General features: G+C 46.9%; 1 long non-coding RNA gene across 4 annotated transcripts in view; it reads left to right on the forward strand.

Annotated features, from left to right (window-relative positions):
* LOC143806536 (uncharacterized) overlaps positions 1-19,641 on the forward strand; it is a 273,894-nt gene that overhangs the window by 193,020 nt on the left and 61,233 nt on the right. The window contains exon 3 of one of the 4 annotated variants that reach the window (XR_013221497.1): positions 14,674-14,746. The exons of the other annotated variants lie outside the window; for them this stretch is intronic. This is a non-coding gene — a long non-coding RNA (uncharacterized LOC143806536). The remainder of the gene's footprint in view (positions 1-14,673; positions 14,747-19,641) is intronic. 4 annotated transcript variants of the gene reach the window in all.

Genomic DNA, 19,641 nt, shown 5'->3' on the forward strand with positions numbered 1-19,641 from the left:
AAAATGCCCAGGTTATACCAGCTTTACATACATATTTACAGTTGTGCACAAAAGTTTACATACCCCGGCAGAATTTTTGCTTTCTTAGTATTTTTTCAGAGAATATGAATGATAACACTAAAACTTTTTCTCCACTCATGGTTAGTGGTTGGGTGAAGCCATTTATCGTCAAACTACTGTGTTTTCTCTTTTTAAATCATAATGACAACCCAAAACATCCAAATGACCCTGATCAAAAGTTCACATACCCCATTTCTTAATATCGTGTATTGCCCCCTCTAACATCAATGACAGCTTGAAGTCTTTTGTGGTACTTGTGGATGAGGTCCTTTATTTTCTCAGATAGTAAAGCTGTCCACTCTTCTTGGCAAAAAGCCTCCAGTTCCTGTAAATTCCTGGGCTGTCTAGCATGAACTGCGTGCTTGAGATCTCCCCAGAGTGGCTCAATGATATTGAGGTCAGGAGACTGAGATGGTCACTCCAGAACCTTCACTTTGTTCTGCTGTAGCCAATGACAGGTCGACTTGGCCTTGTGTTTTGGATCGTTGTCATGTTGGAACATCCAAGTACGTCCCATGTGCAATGAAACCCAATTACAAACATTATTTTTTGGCCCAATTAAATGCACTAAGCGAAAAAAATAATTTACTGCCAAAAGTGGACAAGCCTTTAATAAATGTCTTTTACATGGGAATTAGCATTGGAGCTGAAAATGTGCTGATTTCCTGACTTTTCCATTAGGAGAGAATCTGTTACATTGCTCATGTATTAAACCAAACGCTACAATCTGAACGTGGATCAAGAAACGGGAGTAAATGACTACAAGGACAGGGGCGTTAAGGGATATTATTAGCACCACGCCGGATCCCTGCTCTGACAGGCAGGGTCTTCGGCGTGTCTTTTTACTCACCCATGCTGCAGACAGTTCTTCCCTTCCCCATGCTCTGCATGCTTTCAGCTGGTCCTCTAGCCATGTCCTTAGGGCATGCGCGTGTGCGCTCCCGCCCTCTGAAAGGGCCAGCATGTGCACTTGCTATTTCCTCCTCAGCTAATGGCTGTGGGACATTATGTATATATTGCTTCCCCACTGGGGAGGTGCGTGAGCAACCTTTCTGTTTCGCACTCTAAGTTCTGTAAGGTTGCATACCAGTCCCCGCTGCACTCATCTGCAGACCGTGCCTGCTTCACTCTACTGAAGATCCTGTCAGCTGCACTCTACTGCAGATCCTGTCAGCTGCACTCTACTGCAGATCCTGCCTGCTGCACTCTACTGCAGATCCTGCCTGCATCACTCAACTGTAGATCCTGCCTGCTGCACTCTGATACAAACACTGCCTGCTGCACTCTAATGCTCACCTTGTCTGCTACACTCAACTGCAGATCCTGCCTGCTGCACTCTGATACGAACTCTGTCTCAGCACACTGATGCGAACTCTGTCTGCTGCACTCGGATGCGAACTGTCTGCTGCATTCTAATACAAACTCTGCCAGCTGCTCCCTCCAGTCTGTCCTCTGGGTTCAGCTGCTGCGCGTCCGTTGGTCTGTCCTGGAGTGGCACCCTGGGTTCATCAGGAGCCAAGTCTAACCTCACCATCAGAGGCTCTAGTGAACAGTCAGGTGTTCGCTTAGGCCTCTTTCACACTTCCGTCTTTCAGCTCTCATCACAATCCGTTGATTTTTGAGAATGCAGGATCCTGCAAAAAAATTTGCATTTTCTCATAGACTTGTATTATAATAATCTAATAATAATAATAATCTTTATTTTTATATAGCGCTAACATATTCCGCAGCGCTTTACAGGTTGCACACACATTATCGTATTAGCGACGGATTGTGATGGATGGCCATCCGTTTCATCCGTCGTGCACTGGATCCTGCGTAAAAAACGGTCCGTCGGGCAGAGAAAACGTTCAGAGGAACGTTTTTCTGCACGTCGGAAAATCGGTCAGTGACGTATCCTGCGCTGCCCATCACTGGCTACAATGGAAGCCTATTGGCGCAGGATGCGTCGCTGCCTGTGAAAAGCAGGAATCCAGCGACGGGTCCCGTCTTTTCAAACTGAGCATGCATGGAAGAATTTCCCGTCAGGGAAATTCTTGCTCGCTCGCTCTCTTTCTCTTTTTACTATTGATGCTGCCTATGCAGCATCAATAGTAACAAGATATAATGTTAAAAATAATAAAATGATAAAATAAAAAATCGCAATATTCTCACCTACACGCGTCCCGCGCAGCGTCACCGACCCGACACCCGACACGGACCCGTTGAAGCTCAGAGGAGCGAAACGATCGTCGTCACTTGGAACCGAAGGTTCTCCCTGCATTATCCTGCTTTTTTACACATGAAGCCATAATAAAGAAAGACATTGTTCATACAGATGGTGAGTGCTCGTCTTCTCTTATATATTCAATTGTTTTAGAGACTGTCTCTGTTTTCACGAGCACCCCATACTGAAGTGGCTAATGAAAACAGCCGTAATCTGGAGGTGGAAGCACAGGTTGGACGGTGCTGACTGTGCGCCGGATTCCTTTTTTTCCTTTTTTTTGGTGAGCTTCCATCAGGGAGCCCGGTGCCGGCAGCTTCCTGTCATTGCAGCTTAGAGCTGGCGATGCCGAGACACAAGCTGTCAGCCCCACCATCAGCGGCGTCCTCGGTGCTGTCACCCTGCCGTCATCGGACAGCAGTAACCGGCGATATATATATGTTCTCCCTGCGTCCGTCACTGATCAGTTCTATCTGCTGCTAATTCCGACTCTGAATCATTAGTGAAACACAAAATGATTAACATAATTTGGTAAAAAAGAAACATAGAAGGAAAAATTTCTACAATTCTGAAGATACAACTAAAGCTGCTTGTTCTGCACAATAGAGCAGTAATTAATGACACCGGTGACGCCTCGCGCTGTTCTACATTTTTGCTCATTGGGAAGTTTCTTTTCTACAACAGACTCTGTACAGTCATCCGACGTAGGGAGAAGTAACGGACCCCTACGGCCGAGCGGTCTGTCACTGTATTCAGTAATACCCACGAAAATGCACACATTATGAATGCAGCTCTGGAGAATAATTCAGCCTTTACCTCAGCATCAGTATTGAATGAGTACTACACCAGCAGAATAGTGAGTGCAGCTCTGGAGTATAATACAGGATGTAACTCAGGATCAGTAATGTAATGTATGTACACAGTGACTGCACCAGCAGAACAGTGAGTGCAGCTCTAGGGTATAATACAGGATGTAACTCAGGATCAGTAATGTAATGTATGTACACAGTAACTGCACCAGCAGAATAGTGAGTGCAGCTCTGGAGTATAATACAGGATGTAACTCAGGATCAGTAATGTAATGTATGTACACAGTGACTGCACCAGCGGAATAGTGAGTGCAGCTCTGGAGTATAATACAGGATGTAACTCCGGATCAGTAATGTAATGTATGTACACAGTAACTGCACCAGCAGAATAGTGAGTGCAGCTCTGGGGTATAATACAGGATGTAACTCCGGATCAGTAATGTAATGTATGTACACAGTAACTGCACCAGCAGAATAGTGAGTGCAGCTCTGGGGTATAATACAGGAGGTAACTCAGTATCAGTACAGGACAGCCTAGTCCTCTCCTTAACTTACTGCACACAGTTTAGAAGTATTAAGGGCCAAACAATTGACATGCCAGCTTTGTGTATTTTAGATAAGCCATCATGGAGGGACATAACAGGCGCAGCATTATCTTGCTCTTGGTGTATGGAAAATAATTATAATGGCTTTTTAAATTGATGCTTCCATTTTATTCAGTCCCTCTTACTGTACATGTGATGATTTACAGCAGATGATGGCCTCCATTAGGTCTGAGTACGCTAAGAATCCCTTTTAGCGGGTGTAATCTTCTGTCACAGTTTTTTCTGTAACCCCCGTTCAGATCGTTCGTCCTTTGGTTGTTTCCTTCTCTTAACATCTCCCAATATTCCCCGCGGTCAGGTCACCAGTCTATTTTTCTCCCCACAGAGATGATATCTGAGATAATGTTCTGTTGTTGGGTAATATAATGTTATTATTTAGATGAGTCTTATGACATCAGAAGCCATAAGGCCAAGTGCTTTTATTGGTCGTGGAAGATGCGGGCATATCACCCAACATCAAAAGATAAGAAAGGGGGCACAAACTGCACACTAAGTTACTTCACTAACTTTATATGTGGAACATTGTGTTTAGTTAGGCTAGTTTCACATTTGCGTTTAAAAACGCAGCATTTTTAACGCAAACGCATGTGGTGAAAAAACGCATGTAAACGCGTGCAAACGCTGCGTTTTTTAGACGCATGCGTTTTTGCATGCAGAAAAAAAATGCGGCATTTTGCTGCGTTTACATGCGTTTTTTCCTGCGTTTGCGTTTTTGAAACGCATGCTGAGAAGTGTGTGACAGCTGCCAATCATCAAAATCAACAAGAAAACCCACTATAAATAGAAATAGCTAGGGTTAGGGGTAGGGTTAGGATCCCTAGGGGTAGGGTTAGGGGTAGGGGTAGGGTTAGGGTTAGGATCCCTAGGGGTAGGGTTAGGGGTAGGGTTAGGGTTAGGATACCTAGGGGTAGGGGTAGGGTTAGGGTTTGGATCCGTTTATCACCTTGATGGTGGAGGGTGGCTTATAAGTGTGTATTCTTGTTTTTTTCTATAAAAACGCATGCGTTTTTAACGCAAACAAACACATGTGCTTAAAAACGCATGCGTTTACATAGACAGCAATACGTTTTTTTGCCGCAAAAAAACGCATGCGTTTTTTTGCGGCAAAGAAACGCCTCTAGAAATTACTACATGTTGCATTTCTGCAACCAAACGCAAGTGCAGCGCCCCAGAGTCCTGGTCGTTGCAGTACTGTGGCTCCGCCACTATGGGGGGCCATGGTGCGTCCGATGGCACTGAAGGAGTTCATCTGATCAGGTATCACAGACACCAATACATTTCACAGCCGGGCCTCCGGGGGGAGCTAAGGGTTCTATTCATTAGGCCACTCCCCACCATAGTGGGTAAACTGGGGGTCAGGCAGGAAGTTAGATCAGAAAGCTGACTGGATTGGACGAAGCAACACTCAGTGGCAGGGGGTGTTGTGGGGGAGGAGGCGGTGGGGTCTCTGTCGGGGGTGGGATCCTGACAGAGGCTTGGCATTGGAAGGAACGTAATGGGTTCGCGCCAGCTCCGGGAAGCGGCGGGACCCAAGAAAGGACAAGAGGCGAGATAGATTGTGCTGAGTGAGAAACGAGATCAAGCGATAGGAGAATTCCAGCGGGGGTCGTGCTGTAGGACCGAGGCAACACCCTACTGAGGCGCACTACCGGTGGCCGGAACGCCGAGGGAGTATTATAACATTCAGCTTCAAGCAGTGCTCTAAACAGCGGCAGGGCAGTCGGTCTCGGGCGGGCTGTCTAACACGTATCACCTGTGGAGTCTTGGGGGGCGGTTGCGGGAGAGGGGCGTCTCTGGGGTCCCGGGGGAACTCCAGGCCTACCCGACAGGCGGGTGCCGTTCTAGCCGTAACATCAGGGAGGGACGGACGATTAGAAGAACATCATTTAATCGAGTTGTGAGGGAACTTAGGAAACAGACACAGCAGTTGTGGGGTACTTTCCGTGGGCACAGCGGGGGAGGACTGCAACGCATAGCGCTGAGAGGGAGGGCGCCGATTTCCGCCTGTGAAGGGGACTCTGAAAGTGCCATTGGACCGGCCGGACTTGCGCAGCCTGGTGGGCCGTGCTCTGGACTGAGGACTCGGAGATCTCCGGTGAAGAGGTGGAGAGACTGCAACCTGGTGTCCTCGTTATTTACCGCGACCTGCACCCCACAACTGCACCGTTACAACACTACTTATTTCACCGGACGTCCCCCACTGACGGACAGAGCCACGGACCGGGTCTAGCCACCGTGACAAACTTAAGACTGAGACCTAGAAGCCCGGCTCCGGGTGCCCCTCGGCCCTGCGGCGGTGTGGGGGCGCTCCAACTTGGCGTCACGAACAGGATCTACTTAAGCCTGAGGAATCAGGTCATGTGTGCCTAGGAACTGTGATTTACTGTGCTTGGACTGTATGTAATTGCAAGGACTGTGCTGCGCCACTTGCCGCCAAAATCCGCCGCCATTGCAGCGCTGAGGAGAGCGCAGGGAGAGAAGAGGGGCGTGGAGGGGGCGTAGGCAAGCTGGAGAGCGCGAACAGTAATGGCCGCCCAGTCTAAATATTTCTGTGTCCTGAGGACGTGCCCGTCAACAGCCGAGGTCCGCCTCCTGATCCTGGTCGGAGGGTGGAGACCATGGGGACGGGGCCGCCCACGGAAGAGGCCGCGGGAAGAAGACGCGAAAAAGGAGGAAAAGATGGCGGCACCACGAGCACCACGCGGGGCTGACCCGGCCCGGCCTGAGGCGGCACAGCCTGAGATAGCCCCAGAAACGCCAACGCTGCGGGATCTGACCCTCACAGGGCCACCGATGGGCCGACCCCCTCTGCCACTGTCTGAAGAATGTGTGGCTGCAGCCGAGGCCCGACAGCTAGCCCGCCGGCTGAAGGCCGATGCCCGCGTATTTACCCGGCTAGGCCAGCCCACAGAGATCAGATTGTCTCCTGTTGCTTCCCACCTGACCGCGGCTGAAGGCACGCTACAAACGCCGGGCCTGAAGATCATGCCGGACGCCGAACATTTACGGCGTCTGATGGCAGCCTGGCGGAGCCGGCCCCAGCCTGCAGAGCAGGTTAACTTGGTAAGTGCTCCGGAGATTCCGCCATCGCACTGGGGTGTTGTGGTGGCCTTTAATCCTCAGTATGGAAGGGGAGTGATCCAGGAGATCGGGGAGCCGATACAAGTCCGCGTAGACCGGGAGGAGGTGGAGCCTTGCAGCGGGAGGATCGCTCGCGATCTGGAGCCAGGTGATGCCGTCACCTACACCCGATGGAGGAGGGCTACGGGAGAGGCTGGCTGGATGGCGCGAGGCGTGCAGCGATGCATTGCCCTCCAGGCCGCTGCCGGAACACCAGAAGGGGATGATCCAGTGGGGAACGCAGCAGAACCCGGCCCCGCGGAACCACGAGAAGCCCAGCCTCGCCATGCCCCGGAGGGACGTGTGCGCCTGCCAGTAAGGAGGACCTCCCGGCGAGGGATTTTATCACTGCTGGGACCGGAACGGCGCCCTGGCTCACCCGAGCGGTCTGTTGGCCTGGTGAGACCGGATAGGAGACCACCTTCCGCTTCACCACAGTAAGGTTTTACTGTTTCTCTTAACTGTAAATAGTTAACTCTTTTCTGCTACAACCCGCTCAGGGTTAACCCCTTTTATGGATCCCTATTGTTTTGTTTGCCTCTTTTCCAAGAGTTTTTGCACAAGTTTTAAAAACTGAGAAATCATGAACAGTGCATGATCAGAACTTCGTTGTACATAGTTTGCACCTTATTAAAGGCGCTCCCTACTGGTTTTACTTAGACAAAAGACTCTTTGCGAAGATACCGCACTGGAACCTTTGATGAGTAAGGACTGGTAGCTTGAGAAGATGTGCTACCTCACAGAGACTTGGTCCTCTCTTAAAGGGGATGTTCATTTGATGCACGTAAATGGTGATATTGCTTTAAGATCGGTAGCAATAATGTCAATGGAAGAAAATGATGATAATGTTTACATGAGAAAAGTTATATGTGTTTAACTGGTTAAATGTGAAGAAATATTGATAATGTTCTCTGAAAGAAAAAGTAGAAGGAAGAAATGAGAAAGGTTAATGTTGTGAAAAGAAGATAGTTGATAATGTTGATAAGAAAAGGGGGGGGGGATAGAAGGTAAACCCTGCGTTCCCTATCGAAAGTTAGTAATGTGTTACTAAGGACAGAAAGTGAACCTGTAAGGGTTAGTGGGTGAGTCCTTATAGGAGCCAAGTAGAGCCGGCTCAGTGTTCTCGAACTGAAAGAAAAGTTATGTTCTATACTGTGTATAGTAGTTGAAAAGGCAGTAGGCCCTGGCTGAACGGGGCGGTCCTGTAACTGAAAGGAGAGGCAGTAGGTCTGGTGCCGATAGGACAGGCGGTCCTGCAGATTTAAAGAAGGAGAATGAAAAAGTTGAAATACCTTATAATGTGATTATAGGAAGGTCTTTAATGGACTAAGAGTGTATATCCTTAAAGGCAAAGTTAAATTATTGTTCAATAATGTTTGCACTTAGTAGAATACCCGGTTGGGTAAGAAAAGTTAATTGTATCATGTTGCTATGATATTTTACCATGTTTGTAACGTTCAAGTGTCCTTACCTCCCATAAAGGGAAGCCTGTTCAAATATGCTTATTGTTATTACACTCAACAAAAAAATTGTATGTCTTTTTGCTAACTTGTATTGTTGTTTTCTTCCCAGTCCCGGAGTACTGTGTTTAACCAGGGGGGAATGCAGCGCCCCAGAGTCCTGGTCGTTGCAGTACTGTGGCTCCGCCACTATGGGGGGCCATGGTGCGTCCGATGGCACTGAAGGAGTTCATCTGATCAGGTATCACAGACACCAATACATTTCACAGCCGGACCTCCGGGGGGAGCTAAGGGTTCTATTCATTAGGCCACTCCCCACCATAGTGGGTAAACTGGGGGTCAGGCAGGAAGTTAGATCAGAAAGCTGACTGGATTGGACGAAGCAACACTCAGTGGCAGGGGGTGTTGTGGGGGAGGAGGCGGTGGGGTCTCTGTCGGGGGTGGGATCCTGACAGAGGCTTGGCATTGGAAGGAATGTAACGGGTTCGCGCCAGCTCCGGGAAGCGGCGGGACCCAAGAAAGGACTAGAGGCGAGATAGATTGTGCTGAGTGAGAAACGAGATCAAGCGATAGGAGAATTCCAGCGGGGGTCGTGCTGTAGGACCGAGGCAACACCCTACTGAGGCGCACTACCGGTGGCCGGAACGCCGAGGGAGTATTATAACATTCAGCTTCAAGCAGTGCTCTAAACAGCGGCAGGGCAGTCGGTCTCGGGCGGGCTGTCTAACACGTATCACCTGTGGAGTCTTGGGGGGCGGTTGCGGGAGAGGGGCGTCTCTGGGGTCCCGGGGGAACTCCAGGCCTACCCGACAGGCGGGTGCCGTTCTAGCCGTAACATCAGGGAGGGACGGACGATTAGAAGAACATCATTTAATCGAGTTGTGAGGGAACTTAGGAAACAGACACAGCAGTTGTGGGGTACTTTCCGTGGGCACAGCGGGGGAGGACTGCAACGCATAGCGCTGAGAGGGAGGGCGCCGATTTCCGCCTGTGAAGGGGACTCTGGAGGTGCCATTGGACCGGCCGGACTTGCGCAGCCTGGTGGGCCGTGCTCTGGACTGAGGACTCGGAGATCTCCGGTGAAGAGGTGGAGAGACTGCAACCTGGTGTCCTCGTTATTTACCGCGACCTGCACCCCACAACTGCACCGTTACAACACTACTTATTTCACCGGACGTCCCCCACTGACGGACAGGGCCACGGACCGGGTCTAGCCACCGTGACAAACTTAAGACTGAGACCTAGAAGCCCGGCTCCGGGTGCCCCTCGGCCCTGCGGCGGTGTGGGGGCGCTCCACAAGCATGGAAAAAAACGCATGCGTTGTCAAACGCGGCAAAACGCATGCAAAAAAACCGCATGCGTTTTTAATGTTAAACATAGGGAAAAAAAGCTTGCGTTTTTTTGCGGAAAAACGCAGCGGCAAAAAACGCAAATGTGAAACCAGCCTTAATTAGTTTTCCCACATAGTAAGCTGCCCCGGTCATGGTCCCCACAGTGCCCCCTACATAATATACTGACCCACACAGAGACCCCCACAAGGTATGATGCCCAGATAGTGCACACCCCAGAAGTACACAGTATGATGCTCCCTGCAGTGCCCCCTACATAATATAATGCCCCCCACAGAGCCCCACACACAGTATGATGTCCACACTGTGTTCCCCCCAGAAGTACATAGTATTCTGCTCTCTACAGTGCCCCCTACATAATATGTCCCCCCACAGAGCCCCACACACAGTATGATGTCCACACTGTGCTCCCCCCTGAAGTACATAGTAGTCTGCCCTCCGCAGTGCCTCCTACATAATATCATGCCCCCAGAGCCCTACACACAGTATGATGTCCACACTGTGCATCCCCCAGAAGTACACAGTATGATGCCCCCTGCATATAATTTAATGCCCCCACAGACCCCTACACACAGTATGATGTCCACACTGTGCTCCCCCCCAGAAGTACACAGTATGATGCCCCCTGCAGTGCCCCTACATAATATAATGCACCCACATTGCCCACTACACATAATGCCTCCTTCTTAGACCTACGTACAGTATAGTTCTTCCCACAGTGTACCCCAACATATGATGCCCCCACAGTAAGATTTCCACATAATGCACCCCCACACAGTACATAGTATAATGCCCACCAGTGCCCCCTGATTAGTAAAATGAACCCACAGTGCCCACCACACATTATGATGTCCCCTACTGTGCCCCATGTGCAGTATGCTTCCATTCTCAGTGCCACTTAGGCTACTTTCATACTTCCGTCTTTATAAAGACGTTGCAATGTGTCGTTCTGTGCAAAAAATGCATCCTGCAAAGTTGCCCGCAGGATGCGTTTTTTGCACATAGACTTATTTTACCGACGTATGGACACTCGTTCCATACGTCGTGGCACTGGATGCATCGGTAATTGGCGGACCGTCGTCACAAAAAAAGTTCAATGTAACTTTTTTTTGTGCGATGCGTCCGCCATTTTCGACCGCACATGCGCGGCCGAAACTCTGCCCCCTCCTCCCCGGAACTCATAATGGGCAGCGGATGAGTCTGAAAACTGCATCCGCTGCCCACGTTGTGCACGTCCGTCGGTACGTCGGGCCGACGGTTTGCGACGGCCCCGTACCGACGGAAATGTGAAAGAGGCCTTACACAGTATGATGTCCCCACAGTATGAAACCCACACGGTGCAGCCCAAGACAGTATGATGCCCCCCATACAGTATGGCTCATCCATAATGCCCCCCCATATACCGTATGCAATTCCCACAGTGAGCCCCCCATAATTATCCCACTTGCCTTTATGTCCGATCACATCCCAGCTACTCTGCTACTGACTTGGTCTCTGCTGTCTCATGACCTGAAGCTCTTTTGGGGTCTCTACTCTCGACCAAGACGTAATGATGATTCCCCACTATATTATATTTACCTGTACTTGAGCCATTGGAACACAGATAGCATTGAGGTCAAGACAAACCCCCGACCCACGAGACAGCGGGACAACTCCCCAAATTCCGGACTGTCCTGCAGGATCGGGGTAGGTTTGGGAGGTAAGACCAAGGGTAAGTCCAAATGTCTAATTATCATATTCTAATGACCCCTTTACCACAAGGTCAATACGCCTGCAGTTTGCACTCTCTCCATTCGCCTTTCAGTTGATAGCTATCATTCTCTGTTATCAGCCATTTTTAGAAGAGATACTAAGTGTGTTAAATAATTTACAGACAATTGAACTGTTTCCGTTTTATGTCACATATCTCTAGTCCTGATCAATGAATAACTGAAATGATACCTGTGAAAGCGTGTTTTTACGTACGTGGTATGGTAGGGTAGGAGAGATCATGACAAATGTAGTGTAGATTCCATATATAAAGTGCACTGGGGCGTGTGAAATCACCTGGAAGAAGCAGTGCAAGTGCATTGACACACCCCCTGTGCACTTCCAGCCTGATTTGCATACGGCTTCTACACAAGATTGTATGGACATCTTTGGTTTGATTACATTTGCAGTCTATGACCAGTGAAATTATTATCTCGATATTATTCTATTATTATACTAAACATTGGAGCAATTCCACAATATTCAGTATATTGGTCCCAATGAGGATGAGACTTGATACATTGTATCCCCTGCATGCTGTTCCCAGCAGCCACCACTAGATGTCCCCCTGCTCCTTTACCGCCTGATACCCTTGATTAGACTCTTCCAAGACGATGAATATTCCGCCAGATGGATTCCGCTAATTATTCATCCAGAATTGAGTTAAGATCATAAGCTGAAGCTGTCACGGTTTCCAAGATATACATTTTTAAAAATCCTTTATAGCAAATAGTACAATAAAGAACAAAAATCAAAAGTTCTGCGGGAAATATCTGGCTTCAAGGCAGAAAAATCAGTGACATTTCTGAAAACTGGTACAAGAAGATTTGATTAGGAAATTTGCAGGAGCTCAAAGCGATAGAGTTAATTGTGAAGGTCGGAGCCCTGGTAATACAGAAGAAAAGTCAGTAAATGTGCGCACAATACAGAATCATTGTCAGTAAGTCATTTGCTTTGCTTTTCAGTTCACACTTAAAGCTGCAATTAAAGGGGTGGCAATACAGAAGCAATATTAGTAATAAAATAAAATTGGAAAAGTGATTTTTAAATGATTTTGTAAGGTGTCCTAAGGGTATGTGCACACACTGCGGATTTTGCTGCGGATCCGCAGCGGATTGGCCGATGCAGATTCGCAGCAGTTTTCCATGCGTTTACTGTACCATATAAACCTATGGAAAACAAAATCCGCAGTGCCCAGGCTGCTGAAAATAAAAGCGCGGAAACGTAGCATTTTTTATTCCGCAGCATGTCAATTCTTTGTGCGGATTCCGCAGCGGTTTACATCTGCTCCATAATAGGAATCCGCAGGTGTAAAACCGCATGTGAAATCCGCACGAAAACCGAAAAACAAACGCGGTAATTCCGCTGTAATTCCGCAGGAAATCCGCAGTGCGGATTACCTGTGGATTTGCCAAAATCAGTCTGGAAAAATCTGCAGAGTAATCCGCAGCGTGTGCACGTAGCCTAAAGATTGACAACCCCTTTAAATTTCCTCTGAACGTAAACCGTGCTTTCCTTTGCTGCACTGCAGTATGGTGCCTGACTGCTGGGTGTTGTAGTCCAGTTTTGTCATGGCCAAAGTCTTATGTAATGTCACTAAATGTCCTTGGAAAGGGGGCGGATTATGGTTTGTAATGCCAAACGTTCCACCATCTTTTCATAGCCACATTCTGGGGCCGCTACTTGAGACCCCTTCACTCCCGTATTTTTTGGTTTCCGAGCGTTTAAAAAAAAAATATAGATATCTAAATGGTTAATCGCAGCGATCAGAGCTGGGATCGGCCGCAGCTGGTGCCGACCTCCATCCAGCAGGAACGGAATAGTGGGCCGTGTTTCGGGTGAGGGGTGCGCTGCCACATGCTGTCGGTATTTTACATGGCAGCAGTCTAGAATGCTATTAGTAAAGCATTATAGTCTGCTGTATACTGGAGCATAGTGTTATAATGTCGTGACAGTGATTTTAGCAGATTTTGAAGTGGTCCACACAAGGTACTGCCCTGCCAGGACCTTCTTCCTCCAGCACCATAGCATTTGCTTTCTCTCTCTGCATGTCTCTCCATTCCCAATAGGAGGCAGAGGAGGTGAGGCCAACGAGAGCCCCCCAGTGGTGTGTCTTCAGGGGGCTCACGGGCCACAGTTCTTAGGGGCAAAACATGTTTAAAGTTAGGGAAAAAAGTATCAGTGGTGTCACTATTGCAGCGCGCCTGGATGTTGCAGTAGGAGCCGCTTCCTGTAGGCCTATGGTGTTTCCCGGTGCAATGAAGTAACCATGCTGCCCCACTATGTGTGCAGAGGAGGAGAGGACTCGGCCGCTTGGATTGTGGAAGCATAGACTATTTGTTTTTGCTGCACCAAAAAAAAATATCTGGAGGCACAAGCTACAATCTATACCCATTCTTGAAACATAATTGCACACGCTGCCCCCTGTCAATCAACTGAAGCAGAACCTTCACTTTAGTGAAAATTAAGCCCCGTAATTTACTGCAGAACCTCGTTTAACAAAGGAGGAAATGATCCATGATTGCGGAGACAAGGATTTTTCCAACCTGAAACTTATTGGGTGATTTGGATCGTGCTGGAACTCTCCGCTGGACTAGGGGAGGAAGAGGTGCTGGATTCAGTGTCTGGACACAGAACAACTTCACGGTGGGAAATAGAGTAAAGTAGAAGAGGAACCTGATTAATCTATTGAGAGAAGAATGAGCGGCAATAATGAGAAAATAAACTTTATTCCTCCCTGGAGCTGCCGGATTTTAGTCATGAAGGAGTGTCCAGAGCAATTACAGTCACCGCTCACAGTACTGAAAGTGCGGCACTAGGGAGAAAATGAACCTTATTTCTAAGTACGCCCCAGTACTGACTGACAGCCGCCTCACCAGTACATCAATACATTGCGAGCTGTCAGTCAGTGCCGGGGCATGCTTACAGCTGCCACTCTCGGTGCTCTGAGCAATGACTGATGACACGTCTACATGACTGAAAGCCGGCAGCTTCTGGGAGAAATAAGGTTCATTTTCTCCCTGGTGCTGCACTTTCAGTACTGTGTTCGGGTACCTTCCTAATGTGCAGATTTTAACCCTATATCTGCTAGGTGATAGCATTATCTGACCTGACAGGTTTCCTTTAAGACTGATATCCCCTTCCTTCCTGATGATCTCTTTGGTGTTTTCGCTGCTCAGTCAGCTACAGTTTATTTCCTGAAATACGATTCACCTACTGAACCTTCTCAAATAGTAAATTACAGTTTATTAATCAGACCTGGCGCTGGATCTCAGCCGCTGCTGCCCTCTGGATAATATTTGCATGAATTTATTACAGGTCAGAAAACTTCACGTGAAAGCCGTAGTGATTACTTAAGAGCAGAACTGAAGGAAAAGAAGATAAAGCTGTGGTGAGACGTGTCATAATGCGGCATCAGTGGGACATCCTAATGTTTTAGGACATGTGCGCTCGGGTGTTGTATGTGTTTTCAATGGGGAGGGGAGAGTGAGCCGCTGCCAGGCTTCTATCCTCTCCAGACCTCCCATGGGTGTTCTTTATCTCCAAGAGAGAGCAAATGGATCTCATTGGGATGATCCCTCGTCCATGCGGTCTTGAGCCAGCGGACTAGAACATCTGCTAATCCCTGTGTCTCCACAACTAGCGAAGAAGGAAATGTGTAGCAGAGCTGTGTTTGCAATGGAGTTTTATGGCATAGCTTTCACAGCAGTATAGTGGTGTTTACTCAGCAATGAGAAACAGGTGTAGCAGAGCTGGCTTTGCAATGGAGTTCTATGGAAGATCTGCCACAGTACCCAACAATAGTGAACATTGTAACACAGTTGGGTGTGCAATAGAGTTCAGTGCCATAGCTGGCACATTAGTATAGTGGGGATCATTCAGCAATGAGAAACGCATGTAGCAAAGCTGGGATTACAGAGGAGATCCATAGCGGAATTCACTTAGCAATGAGAAACAGGTGTAGCAGAGCTGGGTTTGCAATAGAGTTCTATAGCAAATCTGGCACAGAAATCAGTGATGAGGAATATTGTAGCAGAGCTGGGTTTGCAATAGAGTTCTATAGCAAATCTGGCACAGAAATCAGTGATTAGTTAAATTGTAGCAGAGCTGGGTTTGCAATAGAGTTTTAAAGCAAATCTGGCACATAAATCAGTGATGAGGAATATTGTAGCAGAGCTGGGTTTGGTAGAAAACTCTATGGCATAGCTCCCACAGCGTATATAGCAGAGTTAACCCCGGAATGAGAAACGTGTAGCAGAGCTGGGCTTGTAATGCAATTCCATGGTAAAATTTCCACATTGGTATTGCAGAGTTAACTCAATGATGAAGGGCAGATGTGACAGAGCTGGGTTTGCAGCAGTGTACGCAGTAGTCTTGGTGATCCTTTGATTCTTTCTGATGTGTGGTTGGACACAAGAACTGTCACTCATGACAGCCCGACCCGTCATTTGTGGGTTTTCTCAGTTTTCTTTCTAGTTGCATGTTTTTCCCTTTTGTCTGCTGTGATACAGAGGCCAATCTGAGGTTGAAACTCGCAAACCAGTGTAGAATTATGTTTCTATGGATTGTGTCCGTTGCTGTTAGTAGCGGTATCTATCTTCCATCTTCTGCACAAGTATTACTAATCAAGCGGTCATGACCCGAGCAACCTCCGGTTTGCAAGCAGCGGCTGCTCACACGCCACCTATTTACCAACACCAGGGTTTGTGTCTGCACTAAAAGAAGCAATTCTGGTGGAGAGAAGACCTGCTGAATACATTTTATGCCTTTGTATAATGGGCTGGTGTTACTGTCAGTCTTTATAACAGTTTTTTTTTCTTTTTAAGTAACAAAAATGCAATTATCATCCCTAAAATATCCAACATTTGTCACTGTAACCTATGGGGCAAACATTTTAAATGGATTATTCCTGTTGTTCAACACTAGGGGGAGCTCAGTGCATACAAATATGCACAGCTCATAATGCAGTACCATGCCAGCTCTATAAATCCACTTGTAGTGAGCTCCCCCTAGTGGTGGCAACAAGAATTGGAAATTCTATAATTTATCAAAGTCTGAAAAACTGGGTGCATCTTGTGGAGCCCATTTTCAATATTCCTACGGGGTCCTATAATTCTGCATGGATATAATTAAAACATTGCTGTTTTATCCTTCGTCTTGGTTGCTATCAATTCAGCTACTTGTGATGACTGGAGATTACATTTTGTAAAAGCTCTTAAAACAACACAAGGGGATCTTGGCAGACAAAGTATCTTGTCTTTTATCCTCTTCTGACGAATGAATGCATTTTCTTAATTCTATTACGGCGCCCCGGACCTCCATTAATCTGCTTCGTTCTCCTGTTTTTTTGCCAATTCTCAGGCATTGAGCGTAAAGTAGATTAAAGCGATCGGTAAATCTAATCCGTAAGTAAAACCTTGTCAAATGCAGAACATGTTTACATGAGTGAAACGCTTCTTATTACAGCCGGCTGGAAATATAATGGAGAGCAAACCGATCCTTCATTACATGGAATTATAGCAACCTGTTCTCAGGCAGATAATGAAACAATAATTCTTCAATAATGTAAGACCGAGCGCCATCTAAATAATTAATACCAGAATAAACCTGCTCGAAGAAGAATTTATCAAGTCAAGCAAAGCATTTTAAGCTATAGAGAAAAACCCCAATACTTTACAAGACGATGCAACGCAAACGACAAAAAAATTAGACGTAGAACAAGGAAAAGCGTGCGGCCGGCCGGCGAACATTAGCCCCGGAGATGGAATCAGTGACGCAAAACAAGGCGGTGTAATATGTAGAGGATCTGTCAGATCTCAGGCCTGCTGTAATACATACAGTGCCTTGAAAAAGTATTCATACCCCATGAACTTTTCCACATTTTTCACGTTACACCTACAAACTCATATGTATTTTGGGGGGGATTTTATGTGATATACACAAAGTAGCAAGTGTTTGTGGTGTTCAAAACATTTTAAAAATATTAATCTGAAAATGGTGAGGTGCATTTGTATTCATCCTTCCGGAGTCAATACTTTTAGGACCACGTTTCACTGCAATTCCTGCTGCTGTCTTTTGGGATCTGTCTCTCCAGCTTTGTACATCTAGAGGAGACATTTTTGCCCCTTCTTCTTTGCACATTTGCTTTCACTCAGTGAGATTGGATGGAGATGTCTGTGACCGGGAATTTTCACATCTTGCCACAGACTAACAATGGGATTTCGGTCTGGACTGTAACTGCGCCGTTCACGTACATGATCCAAACCATCCATTGTGGCTCTGGTAGGATGTCGGGGTCACTGTCGTGCTGGAAGGTGAACATACGCCCCAGTCTCAAGTTTTTTGCAGGTTCTAACAAGTTTTCCTTCAAGATTGCCCTGTATTTACCTCCAATCATCAACTCTAACCAGCTTTCCTGCCCCTGCTGAAAAAAGTATTCCCACAGCATGCTGCCACCACCATGTGTGACGGTGGGAATGGTGTTTTCAGGGCGATGTGCTGTGTTAGTTTTCCACCACAAATAGTGATTTGAATTTAGCACAAAATGTTCTCCTTTGGTCTCATCTGACCAGAACACCTTCTTCCACATACTCGCTGTGTCCCCTACATGGCTTTTTGAAAACTGCAAATGGGACTTCTTATTGCCTGATTTCAAAAATGGCTTTCTTCTTGCCACTCTTCCATAAAGGCCAGCTTTGTGGAGGACTTGACTAATATTTGCCTTGTGGACAGATTCTCCCACCTGAGCTGTGGATTGCTGCAGCTTCTCCAGAGTAACCATGGATCTCTTGGTTGCTTCTCTAGTGCTCTCCTTGCTTGGGATGTTAGTTTAGGTGGAAGGCCATGTCTTGGTAAATTTGCAGTTGTGCCATACCCCTTTTATTTTTGGATGATGGATTGAACAGTGCTCCATGAGATGTTCTGAGCTTGAGCTATTTTTTTTAACCTAACCCTTCTTTATTCTCCTCCACAACTTTATCCCTGACCTGTCTGGTGGGCTCCTTGGTTTTCATGATGCTGTTTGATCCTTAATGTTCTCAAACCTCTGAGGCCTTCACAGAACAGCTGTAGTTAGTATACTAAGAAATTAATCAGGTGGACTCAATTTATTAATTATGTGACTTCTGGAGATAATTGGTCACTCAGGATTTTTTTTAGGGGTGCCAGACTACAGGGGGTTGAATACAAATGCACATCATAATTTTCAGATATTTCTTTTTAAACTAATCAGAAAACCTATAATTTCCTTTAGAATTCACAAATACTTGCTACTTTGTGTTGGTATCACGTAAAATCCCAATACAATACATTTAATTTTGTGGGTGTAATGTGAAAATTGTGGAAAAGTTCACGTGGCATGAATACTTTTTCAAGGCATTGTAGAGGATATTTCCTGTGTAGTGTAGTATATAGAGGGCCTGTCGGTTCTCCCGTATGGTGCCTATTAATATTTGGGGGACATTTCTATGGACCCGCCTTTGTGTTCCCGCTGGTTGATTGAAACCTTTTAACGTTACAGATATTTCTTCCGTCGATTCCACGGTTTCCATTAGCATTCGCTGTAAATAGATTTTAGTGGCAGAAGTAACATGGTATCTGTAATCTCTGACTTCCCCCTCTTAGACGGTTTCTGCATTTCTTGGTGACCTCAGGACTACATTGTAATAATTGCTCTTATGTAAATATTTCGGCAGTAAAGCTTTCTCTGTGTCTCCGGCCGCATGTACTGAGCGTTTTACACTGTGCCGCCATCACTCTATCAATTAATAGCATAAAAAGTGCATTACTGCTAATGAGACGGGTCACTAAAACTTCCATTCCATTTTTTCTGACTTTATTAATCAGTAATATCCTCCCTTGCGTTTCGCCATCTTGCACCCCACCCCAGGCCGCCTGCTTTGCATTCTACCTTTGTACGACTTTGCTCTCTTTTGCTTATTTTGTATCTAGAAAATGTGACAATTCCTATTCACTATGCAGCTCATAAAACGCTCAAATTGGCCTTCGAACACAGAGAGTGGAAGCATCAGATGACATCGATATTACCGGCAGCGCGATGTCCCCTCAAAGTGCTGAAAATGTGCAAGAGCAGCACAATCCATAAAAGCTTTATGATATTAGAAGCAGCCGCGGAGTCGTCTGCAAAAAAAAGCACTTCAGTGAGATCAAAGGTCAGCGCAGGTGCCGCCTGCTCAGGGAGGGGGCGCTGTAGTGCTCCTTTATTTATGGACACAAATTTCTTCAAATCTGACAGTCTTTTATTTTCCTGCGCTTAGTAGTCAACCA

Source organism: Ranitomeya variabilis, chromosome 2 (genome assembly GCF_051348905.1).
Source record: "Ranitomeya variabilis isolate aRanVar5 chromosome 2, aRanVar5.hap1, whole genome shotgun sequence".
NCBI classification, from domain to species: Eukaryota; Metazoa; Chordata; class Amphibia; order Anura; family Dendrobatidae; genus Ranitomeya; species Ranitomeya variabilis.